The sequence below is a fragment of the Chlorocebus sabaeus genome, unplaced genomic scaffold (assembly GCF_047675955.1).
Source record: "Chlorocebus sabaeus isolate Y175 unplaced genomic scaffold, mChlSab1.0.hap1 unalloc_scaffold_33, whole genome shotgun sequence".
Taxonomy (NCBI): domain Eukaryota; kingdom Metazoa; phylum Chordata; class Mammalia; order Primates; family Cercopithecidae; genus Chlorocebus; species Chlorocebus sabaeus.
Window position 1 is genome coordinate 1,093,133 of NW_027327626.1, and position 9,508 is coordinate 1,102,640.

The following is a 9,508-nucleotide window of genomic DNA, read 5'->3' on the forward strand; positions in this document are numbered from 1 at the left end:
TGAAAAAGGAAATAACTTCCGTTCAAAACTGGAAAGAAGCTTTCTGAGAAACTGCTCTGTGTTCTGTTAATTCATCTCACAGAGTTACATCTTTCCCTTCAAGAAGCCTTTCGCTAAGGCTGTTCTTGTGGAATTGGCAAAGGGATATTTGGAACCCCATAGAGGGCTATGGTGAAAAAGGAAATATCTTCCGTTCAAAACTGGAAAGAAGCTTTCTGAGAAACTGCTCTGTTTTCTGTTAATTCATCTCACAGAGTTACATCTTTCCCTTCAAGAAGCCTTTCGCTAAGGCTGTTCTTGTGGAATTGGCAAAGGGATATTTGGAATCCCATAGAGGGCTATGGTGAAAAAGGAAATATCTTCCGTTCAAAACTGGAAAGAAGCTTTCTGAGAAACTGCTCTGTGTTCTGTTAATTCATCTCACAGAGTTACATCTTTCCCTTCAAGAAGCCTTTCGCTAAGGCTGTTCTTGTGGAATTGGCAAAGGGATATTTGGAAGCCCATAGAGGGCTATGGTGAAAAAGGAAATATCTTCCGTTCAAAACTGGAAAGAAGCTTTCTGAGAAACTGCTCTGTGTTCTGTTAATTCATCTCACAGAGTTACATCTTTCCCTTCAAGAAGCCTTTCGCTAAGGCTGTTCTTGTGGAATTGGAAAAGGGATATTTGGAAGCCCATAGAGGGCTATGGTGAAAAAGGAAATATCTTCCGTTCAAAACTGGAAGGAAGCTTTCTGAGAAACTGCACTGTGTTCTGTTAATTCATCTCACAGAGTTACATCTTTCCCTTCAAGAAGCCTTTCGCTAAGGCTGTTCTTGTGGAATTGGCAAAGGGATATTTGGAAGCCCTTAGAGGGCTACGGTGAAAAAGGAAATACGTTCCGTTCAAAACTGGAAAGAAGGTTTCTGAGAAACTGCTCTCTGTTCCGTTAAATCATCTCACAGAGTTACATCCTCCCCTTCAAGAAGCCTTTCGCTAAGGCTGTTCTTGTGGAATTATCAAAGGGATATTTGGAAGCCCATAGAGGGCTATGGTGAAAAAGGAAATATCTTCCGTTGAAAACTGGAAAGAAGCTTTCTGAGAAACTGCTCTGTGTTCTGTTAATTCATCTCACAGAGTTACATCTTTCCGTTCAAGAAGTCTTTCGCTAAGGCTGTTCTTGTGGAATTGGCAAAGGGATATTTGGAAGGCCATAGAGGGCTATGGTGAAAAAGGAAATATCTTCCGTTCAAAACTGGAAAGAAGCTTTCTGAGAAACTGCTCTGTGTTCTGTTAATTCATCTCACAGAGTTACATCTTTCCCTTCAAGAAGCCTTTCGCTAAGGCTGTTCTTGTGGAATTGGAAAAGGGATATTTGGAAGCCCATAGAGGGCTATGGTGAAAAAGGAAATATCTTCCGTTCAAAACTGGAAGGAAGCTTTCTGAGAAACTGCACTGTGTTCTGTTAATTCATCTCACAGAGTTACATCTTTCCCTTCAAGAAGCCTTTCGCTAAGGCTGTTCTTGTGGAATTGGCAAAGGGATATTTGGAAGCCCTTAGAGGGCTACGGTGAAAAAGGAAATACGTTCCGTTCAAAACTGGAAAGAAGGTTTCTGAGAAACTGCTCTCTGTTCCGTTAAATCATCTCACAGAGTTACATCCTCCCCTTCAAGAAGCCTTTCGCTAAGGCTGTTCTTGTGGAATTATCAAAGGGATATTTGGAAGCCCATAGAGGGCTATGGTGAAAAAGGAAATATCTTCCGTTGAAAACTGGAAAGAAGCTTTCTGAGAAACTGCTCTGTGTTCTGTTAATTCATCTCACAGAGTTACATCTTTCCGTTCAAGAAGTCTTTCGCTAAGGCTGTTCTTGTGGAATTGGCAAAGGGATATTTGGAAGGCCATAGAGGGCTATGGTGAAAAAGGAAATATCTTCCGTTCAAAACTGGAAAGAAGCTTTCTGAGAAACTGCTCTGTGTTCTGTTAATTCATCTCACAGAGTTACATCTTTCCCTTCAAGAAGCCTTTCGCTAAGGCTGTTCTTGTGGAATTGGCAAAGGGATATTTGGAAGCCCATAGAGGGCTATGGTGGAAAAGGAAATATGTTCCTTTCAAAACTGGAAAGAAGCTTTCTGAGAAACTGCTCTGTGTTCTCTTAATTCATCTCACAGAGTTACATCTTTCCCTTCAAGAAGCCTTTCGCTAAGGCTGTTCTTGTGGAATTGGCAAAGGGATATTTGGAAGCCCATAGAGGGCTATGGTGAAAAAGGAAATATCTTCCGTTCAAAACTGGAAATAAGCTTTCTGAGAAACTGCTCTGTGTTCTGTTAATTCATCTCACAGAGTTACATTTTCCCTTCAAGAAGCCTTTCGCTAAGGCTGTTCTTGTGGAATTGGCAAAGGGATATTTGGAAGCCCATAGAGGGCTATGGTGAAAAAGGAAATATCTTCCGTTCAAAACTGGAAAGAAGCTTTCTGAGAAACTGCTCTGTGTTCCGTTAATTCATCTCACAGAGTTACATCTTTCCCTTCCAGAAGCCTTTCGCTAAGGCTGTCCTTGTGGAATTGGTCAAGGGATATTTGGAAGCCCATAGAGGGATATGGTGAAAAAGAAAATATCCTCCGTTCAAAACTGGAAAGAAGCTTTCTGAGAAACTGCTCTGTGTTCTGTGAATTCATCTCACAGAGTTACATCTTTCCCTTCAAGAAACCTTTCGCTAAGGCTGTTCTTGTGGAATTGGCAAAGGGATATTTGGAAGCCGATAGAGGGCTATGGTGAAAAAGGAAATATCTTCCGTTCAAAACTGGAAAGAAGCTTTCTGAGAAACTGCTCTGTGTTCTGTTAATTCATCTCACAGAGTTACATCTTTCCCTTCAAGAAGCCTTTCGCTAAGGCTGTTCTTGTGGAATTGGCAAAGGGATATTTGGAAGCCCATAGAAGGCTATGGTGAAAAAGGAAATATCTTCCGTTCAAAACTGGAAAGAAGCTTTCTGAGAAACTGCTCTGTGTTCTGTTAATTCATCTCACAGAGTTACATCTTTCCCTTCAAGAAGCCTTTCGCTAAGGCTGTTCTTGTGGAATTGACAAAGGGATATTTGGAAGCCCATAGAGGGATATGGTGAAAAAGGAAATATCTTCCGTTCAAAACTGGAAAGAAGCTTTCTGAGAAACTGCTCTGTGTTCTGTTAATTCATCTCACAGAGTTACATCTTTCCCTTCAAGAAGCCTTTCGCTAAGGCTGTTCTTGTGGAATTGGCAAAGGGATATTTGGAAGCCCATAGAGGGCTATGGTGAAAAAGGAAATATCTTCCGTTGAAAACTGAAAGAAGCTTTCTGAGAAACTGCTCTGTGTTCTGTTAATTCATCTCACAGAGTTACATCTTTCCGTTCAAGAAGCCTTTCGCTAAGGCTGTTCTTGTGGAATTGGCAAAGGGATATTTGGAAGCCCATAGAGGGCTACGGTGAAAAAGGAAATATCTTCCGTTCAAAACTGGAAAGAAGGTTTCTGAGAAACTGCTCTCTGTTCCGTTAATTCATCTCACAGAGTAACATCTTTCCCTTCAAGAAGCCTTTCGCTAAGGCTGTTCTTGTGGAATTGGCAAAGGGATATTTGGAAGCCCATAGAGGGCTATGGTGAAAAAGGAAATATCTTCCGTTCAAAACTGGAAAGAAGCTTTCTGAGAAACTGCTCTGTGTTCTGTTAATTCATCTCACAGAGTTACATCTTTCACTTCAAGAAGCCTTTCGCTAAGGCTGTTCTTGAGGAATTGGCAAAGGGATATTTGGAAGCCCATAGAGGGCTATGGTGAAAAAGGAAATATCTTCCGTTCAAAACTGGAAAGAAGCTTTCTGAGAAACTGCTCTGTGTTCTGTCAATTCATCTCACAGAGTTACATCTTTCCCTTCAAGAAGCCTTTCGCTGAGGCTGTTCTTGTGGAATTGTCAAAGGGATATTTGGAAGCCCATAGAGGGCTTTGGTGAAAAAGGAAATATCTTCCGTTCCAAACTGGAAAGAAGCTTTCTGAGAAACTGCTCTGTGTTCTGTTAATTAATCTCACAGAGTTACATCTTTCCCTTCAAGAAGCCTTTCGCTAAGGCTGTTCTTGTGGAATTGGCAAAGGGATATTTGGAAGCCCATAGAGGGCTATGGTGAAAAAGGGAATATCTTCCGTTCAAAATTGGAAAGAAGCTTTCTGAGAAATTGCTCTGTGTTCTCTTAATTTATCTCACAGAGTTACATCTTTCCGTTCAAGAAGCCTTTCGCTAAGGCTGTTCTTGTAGAATTGGCAAAGGGATATTTGGAAGCACATAGAGGGCTATGGTGAAAAAGGAAATATCTTCCGTTCAAAACTGGACAGAAGCTTTCTGAGAAACTGCTGTGTGTTCTGTTAATTCATCTCACAGAGTTACATCTTTCTCTTCAAGAAGCCTTTCGCTAAGGCTGTTTTTGTGTAATTGGAAAAGGGATATTTGGAAGCCCATAGAGGGCTATGGTGAAAAAGGAAATATCTTCCGGTCAAAACTGGAAAGAAGCTTTCTGAGACACTGCTCTGTGTTCTGTTAATTCATCTCACAGAGTTACATCATTCCCTTCAAGAAGCCTGTCGCTAAGGCTGTTCTTGTGGAATTGGCAAATGGATATTTGGAAGCCCATAGAGGGCTATGGTGAAAAAGGAAATATCTTCCGTTCAACCTGGAAAGAAGCTTTCTGAGAAACTGCTCTGTGTTCTGTTAATTCACCTCACAGAGTTACATCTTTCCCTTCAAGAAGCCTTTCGCTAAGGCTGTTCTTGTGGAATTGGCAAAGGGATATTTGGAAGCCCATAGAGGGCTATGGTGAAAAAGGAAATATCTTCCTTTCAGAACTGGAAAGAAGCTTTCTGAGAAAGTGCTCTGTGTTCTGTTAATTCATCTCACAGAGTTACATCTTTCCCTTCAAGAAGCCTTTCGGTAAGGCTGTTCTTGTGGAACTGGCAAAGGGATATTTGGAAGCCCATAGAGGGCTATGGTGAAAAAGGAAATATCTTCCGTTCAAAACTGGAAAGAAGCTTTCTGAGAAACTGCTCTGTGTTCTCTTAATTCATCTCACAGAGTTACATCATTCCCTACAAGAAGCCTTTCGCTAAGGCTGTTCTTGTGGAATTGGCCAAGGGATATTTGGAAGCCCATAGAGGTCTATGGTGAAAAAGGAAATATCTTCCGTTCAAAACTGGAAAGAAGCTTTCTAAGAAACTGCTCTGTGTTCTGTTAATTCATCTCACAGAGTTACATCTTTCCCTTCAAGAAGCCTTTCGCTAAGGCTGTTCTTGTAGAATTGGCAAAGGGATATTTGGAAGCCCATAGAGGGCTATGGTGAAAAAGGAAATAACTTCCGTTCAAAACTGGAAAGAAGCTTTCTGAGAAACTGCTCTGTGTTCTGTTAATTCATCTCACAGAGTTACATCTTTCCCTTCAAGAAGCCTTTCGCTAAGGCTGTTCTTGTGGAATTGGCAAAGGGATATTTGGAACCCCATAGAGGGCTATGGTGAAAAAGGAAATATCTTCCGTTCAAAACTGGAAAGAAGCTTTCTGAGAAACTGCTCTGTGTTCTGTTAATTCATCTCACAGAGTTACATCTTTCCCTTCAAGAAGCCTTTCGCTAAGGCTGTTCTTGTGGAATTGGCAAAGGGATATTTGGAATCCCATAGAGGGCTATGGTGAAAAAGGAAATATCTTCCGTTCAAAACTGGAAAGAAGCTTTCTGAGAAACTGCTCTGTGTTCTGTTAATTCATCTCACAGAGTTACATCTTTCCCTTCAAGAAGCCTTTCGCTAAGGCTGTTCTTGTGGAATTGGCAAAGGGATATTTGGAAGCCCATAGAGGGCTATGGTGAAAAAGGAAATATCTTCCGTTCAAAACTGGAAGGAAGCTTTCTGAGAAACTGCACTGTGTTCTGTTAATTCATCTCACAGAGTTACATCTTTCCCTTCAAGAAGCCTTTCGCTAAGGCTGTTCTTGTGGAATTGGCAAAGGGATATTTGGAAGCCCATAGAGGGCTACGGTGAAAAAGGAAATACGTTCCGTTCAAAACTGGAAAGAAGGTTTCTGAGAAACTGCTCTCTGTTCCGTTAAATCATCTCACAGAGTTACATCCTCCCCTTCAAGAAGCCTTTCGCTAAGGCTGTTCTTGTGGAATTATCAAAGGGATATTTGGAAGCCCATAGAGGGCTATGGTGAAAAAGGAAATATCTTCCGTTGAAAACTGGAAAGAAGCTTTCTGAGAAACTGCTCTGTGTTCTGTTAATTCATCTCACAGAGTTACATCTTTCCGTTCAAGAAGCCTTTCGCTAAGGCTGTTCTTGTGGAATTGGCAAAGGGATATTTGGAAGGCCATAGAGGGCTATGGTGAAAAAGGAAATATCTTCCGTTCAAAACTGGAAAGAAGCTTGCTGAGAAACTGCTCTGTGTTCTGTCAATTCATCACTCAGAGTTACATCTTTCCCTTCAAGAAGCCTTTCGCTGAGGCTGTTCTTGTGGAATTGGCAAAGGGATATTTGGAAGCCCATAGAGGGCTATGGTGAAAAAGGAAATATCTTCCGTTCAAAACTGGAAACAAGCTTTCTGAGAAACTGCTCTGTGTTCTGTTAATTCATCTCACAGAGTTACATCTTTCCCTTCAAGAAGCCTTTCGCTAAGGCTGTTCTTGTGGAATTGGCAAAGGGATATTTGGAAGCCCGTAGAGGGCTATGGTGAAAAAGGAAATATCTTCCGTTCAAAACTGGAAAGAAGCTTTCTGAGAAACTGCTCTGTGTTCTGTTAATTCATCTCACAGAGTTACATCTTTCCCTTCAAGAAGCCTTTCGCTAAGGCTGTTCTTGTGGAATTGGCAAAGGGATATTTGGAAGCCCATAGAGGGCTATGGTGAAAAAGGAAATATCTTCCGTTCAAAACTGGAAAGAAGCTTTCTGAGAAACTGCTCTGTGTTCTGTTAACTCATCTCACAGTGTTACATCTTTCCCTTCAAGAAGCCTGTCGCTAAGGCTGTTCTTGTGGAATTGGACAAAGGGATATTTGGAAGCCCATAGAGGGCTATGGTGAAAAAGGAAATATCTTCCGTTCAAAACTGGAAAGAAGCTTTCTGAGAAACTGCTCTGTGTTCTCTTAATTCATCTCACAGAGTTACATCTTTCCGTTCAAGAAGCCTTTCGCTAAGACTGTTCTTGTAGAATTGGCAAAGGGATATTTGGAAGCCCATAGAGGGCTATGGTGAAAAAGGAAATATCTTCCGTTCAAAACTGGAAAGAAGCTTTCTGAGAAACTGCTCTGTGTTCTGTTAATTCATCTCACAGAGTTACATCTTTCCCTTCAAGAAGCCTGTCGCTAAGGCTGTTCCTGTGGAATTGGAAAATTGATATTTGGAAGCCCATAGAGGGCTATGGTGAAAAAGGAAATATGTTCCGTTCAAAACTGGAAAGAAGCTTTCTGAGAAACTGCTCTGTGTTCTGTTAATCCATCTCACAGAGTTACATCTTTCCCTTCAAGAAGCCTTTCGCTAAGTCTGTTCTTGTGGAATTGCAAAGGGATATTTGGAAGCCCATAGAGGGCTATGGTGAAAAAGGAAATATCTTCCTTTGAAAACTGGAAAGAAGCTTTCTGAGAAACTGCTCTGTGTTCTGTTAATTCATCTCACAGAGTTACATCTTTCCCTTCAAGAAGCCTTTCACTAAGGCTGTTCTTGTGGAGTTGGCAAAGGGATATTTGGAAGCCCATAGAGGGCTATGGTGAAAAAGGAAATATCTTCCGTTCAAAACTGGAAAGAATCTTTCTGAGAAACTGCTCTGTGTTCTGTTAATTCTTCTCACAGAGTTACATCTTTCCCTTCAAGAAGCCTTTCACTAAGGCTGTTCTTGTGGAATTGGCAAAGGGATATTTGGAAGCCCATAGAGGGCTATGGTGAAAAAGGAAATATCTTCCGTTCAAAACTGGAAAGAAGCTTGCTGAGAAACTGCTCTGTGTTCTGTTAATTTATCTCACAGAGTTACAACTTTCCCTTCAAGAAGCCTTTCGCTAAGACTGTTCTTGTGGAATTGGAAAGGGATATTTGGAAGCCCATAGAGGGCTATGGTGAAAAAGGAAATATTTTCCGTTCAAAACTGGAAAGAAGCTTTCTGAGAAACTGCTCTGTGTTCTCTTAATTCATCTCACAGAGTTACATCTTTCCCTTCAAGAAGCCTTTCGCTAAGGCTGTTCTTGTGGAATTGGCAAAGGGATATTTGGAATCCCATAGAGGGCTAGGGTGAAAAAGGAAATATCTTCCGTTCAAAACTGGAAAGAAGCTTTCTGAGAAACTGCTCTGTGTTCTGTTAACTCATCTCACAGTGTTACATCTTTCCCTTCAAGAAGCGTGTCGCTAAGGCTGTTCTTGTGGAATTGGACAAAGGGATATTTGGAAGCCCATAGAGGGCTATGGTGAAAAAGGAAATATCTTCCGTTGAAAACTGGAAAGAAGCTTTCTGAGAAACTGCTCTGTGTTCTCTTAATTCATCTCACAGAGTTACATCTTTCCGTTCAAGAAGCCTTTCGCTAAGACTGTTCTTGTAGAATTGGCAAAGGGATATTTGGAAGCCCATAGAGGGCTATGGTGAAAAAGGAAATATCTTCCGTTCAAAACTGGAAAGAAGCTTTCTGAGAAACTGCTCTGTGTTCTGTCAATTCATCTCACACAGTTACATCTTTCCCTTCAAGAAGCCTGTCGCTAAGGCTGTTCCTGTGGAATTGGAAAAGGGATATTTGGAAGCCCATAGAGGGCTATGGTGAAAAAGGAAATATGTTCCGTTCAAAACTGGAAAGAAGCTTTCTGAGAAACTGCTCTGTGTTCTGTTAATCCATCTCACAGAGTTACATCTTTCCCTTCAAGAAGCCTTTCGCTAAGTCTGTTCTTGCGGAATTGCAAAGGGATATTTGGAGGCCCATAGAGGGCTATGGTGAAAAAGGAAATATCTTCCTTTGAAAACTGGAAAGAAGCTTTCTGAGAAACTGCTCTGTGTTCTGTTAATTCATCTCACAGAGTTACATCTTTCCCTTCAAGAAGCCTTTCGCTAAGGCTGTTCTTGTGGAGTTGGCAAAGGGATATTTGGAAGCCCATAGAGGGCTATGGTGAAAAAGGAAATATCTTCCGTTCAAAACTGGAAAGAAGTTTTCTGAGAAACTGCTCTGTGTTCTGTTAATTCTTCTCACAGAGTTACATCTTTCCCTTCAAGAAGCCTTTCACTAAGGCTGTTCTTGTGGAATTGGCAAAGGGATATTTGGAAGCCCATAGAGGGCTATGGTGAAAAAGGAAATATCTTCCGTTCAAAACTGGAAAGAAGCTTTCTGAGAAACTGCTCTGTGTTCTGTTAATTTATCTCACAGAGTTACATCTTTCCCTTCAAGAAGCCTTTCGCTAAGACTGTTCTTGTGGAATTGCAAAGGGATATTTGGAAGCCCATAGAGGGCTATGGTGAAAAAGGAAATATTTTCCGTTCAAAACTGGAAAGAAGCTTTCTGAGAAACT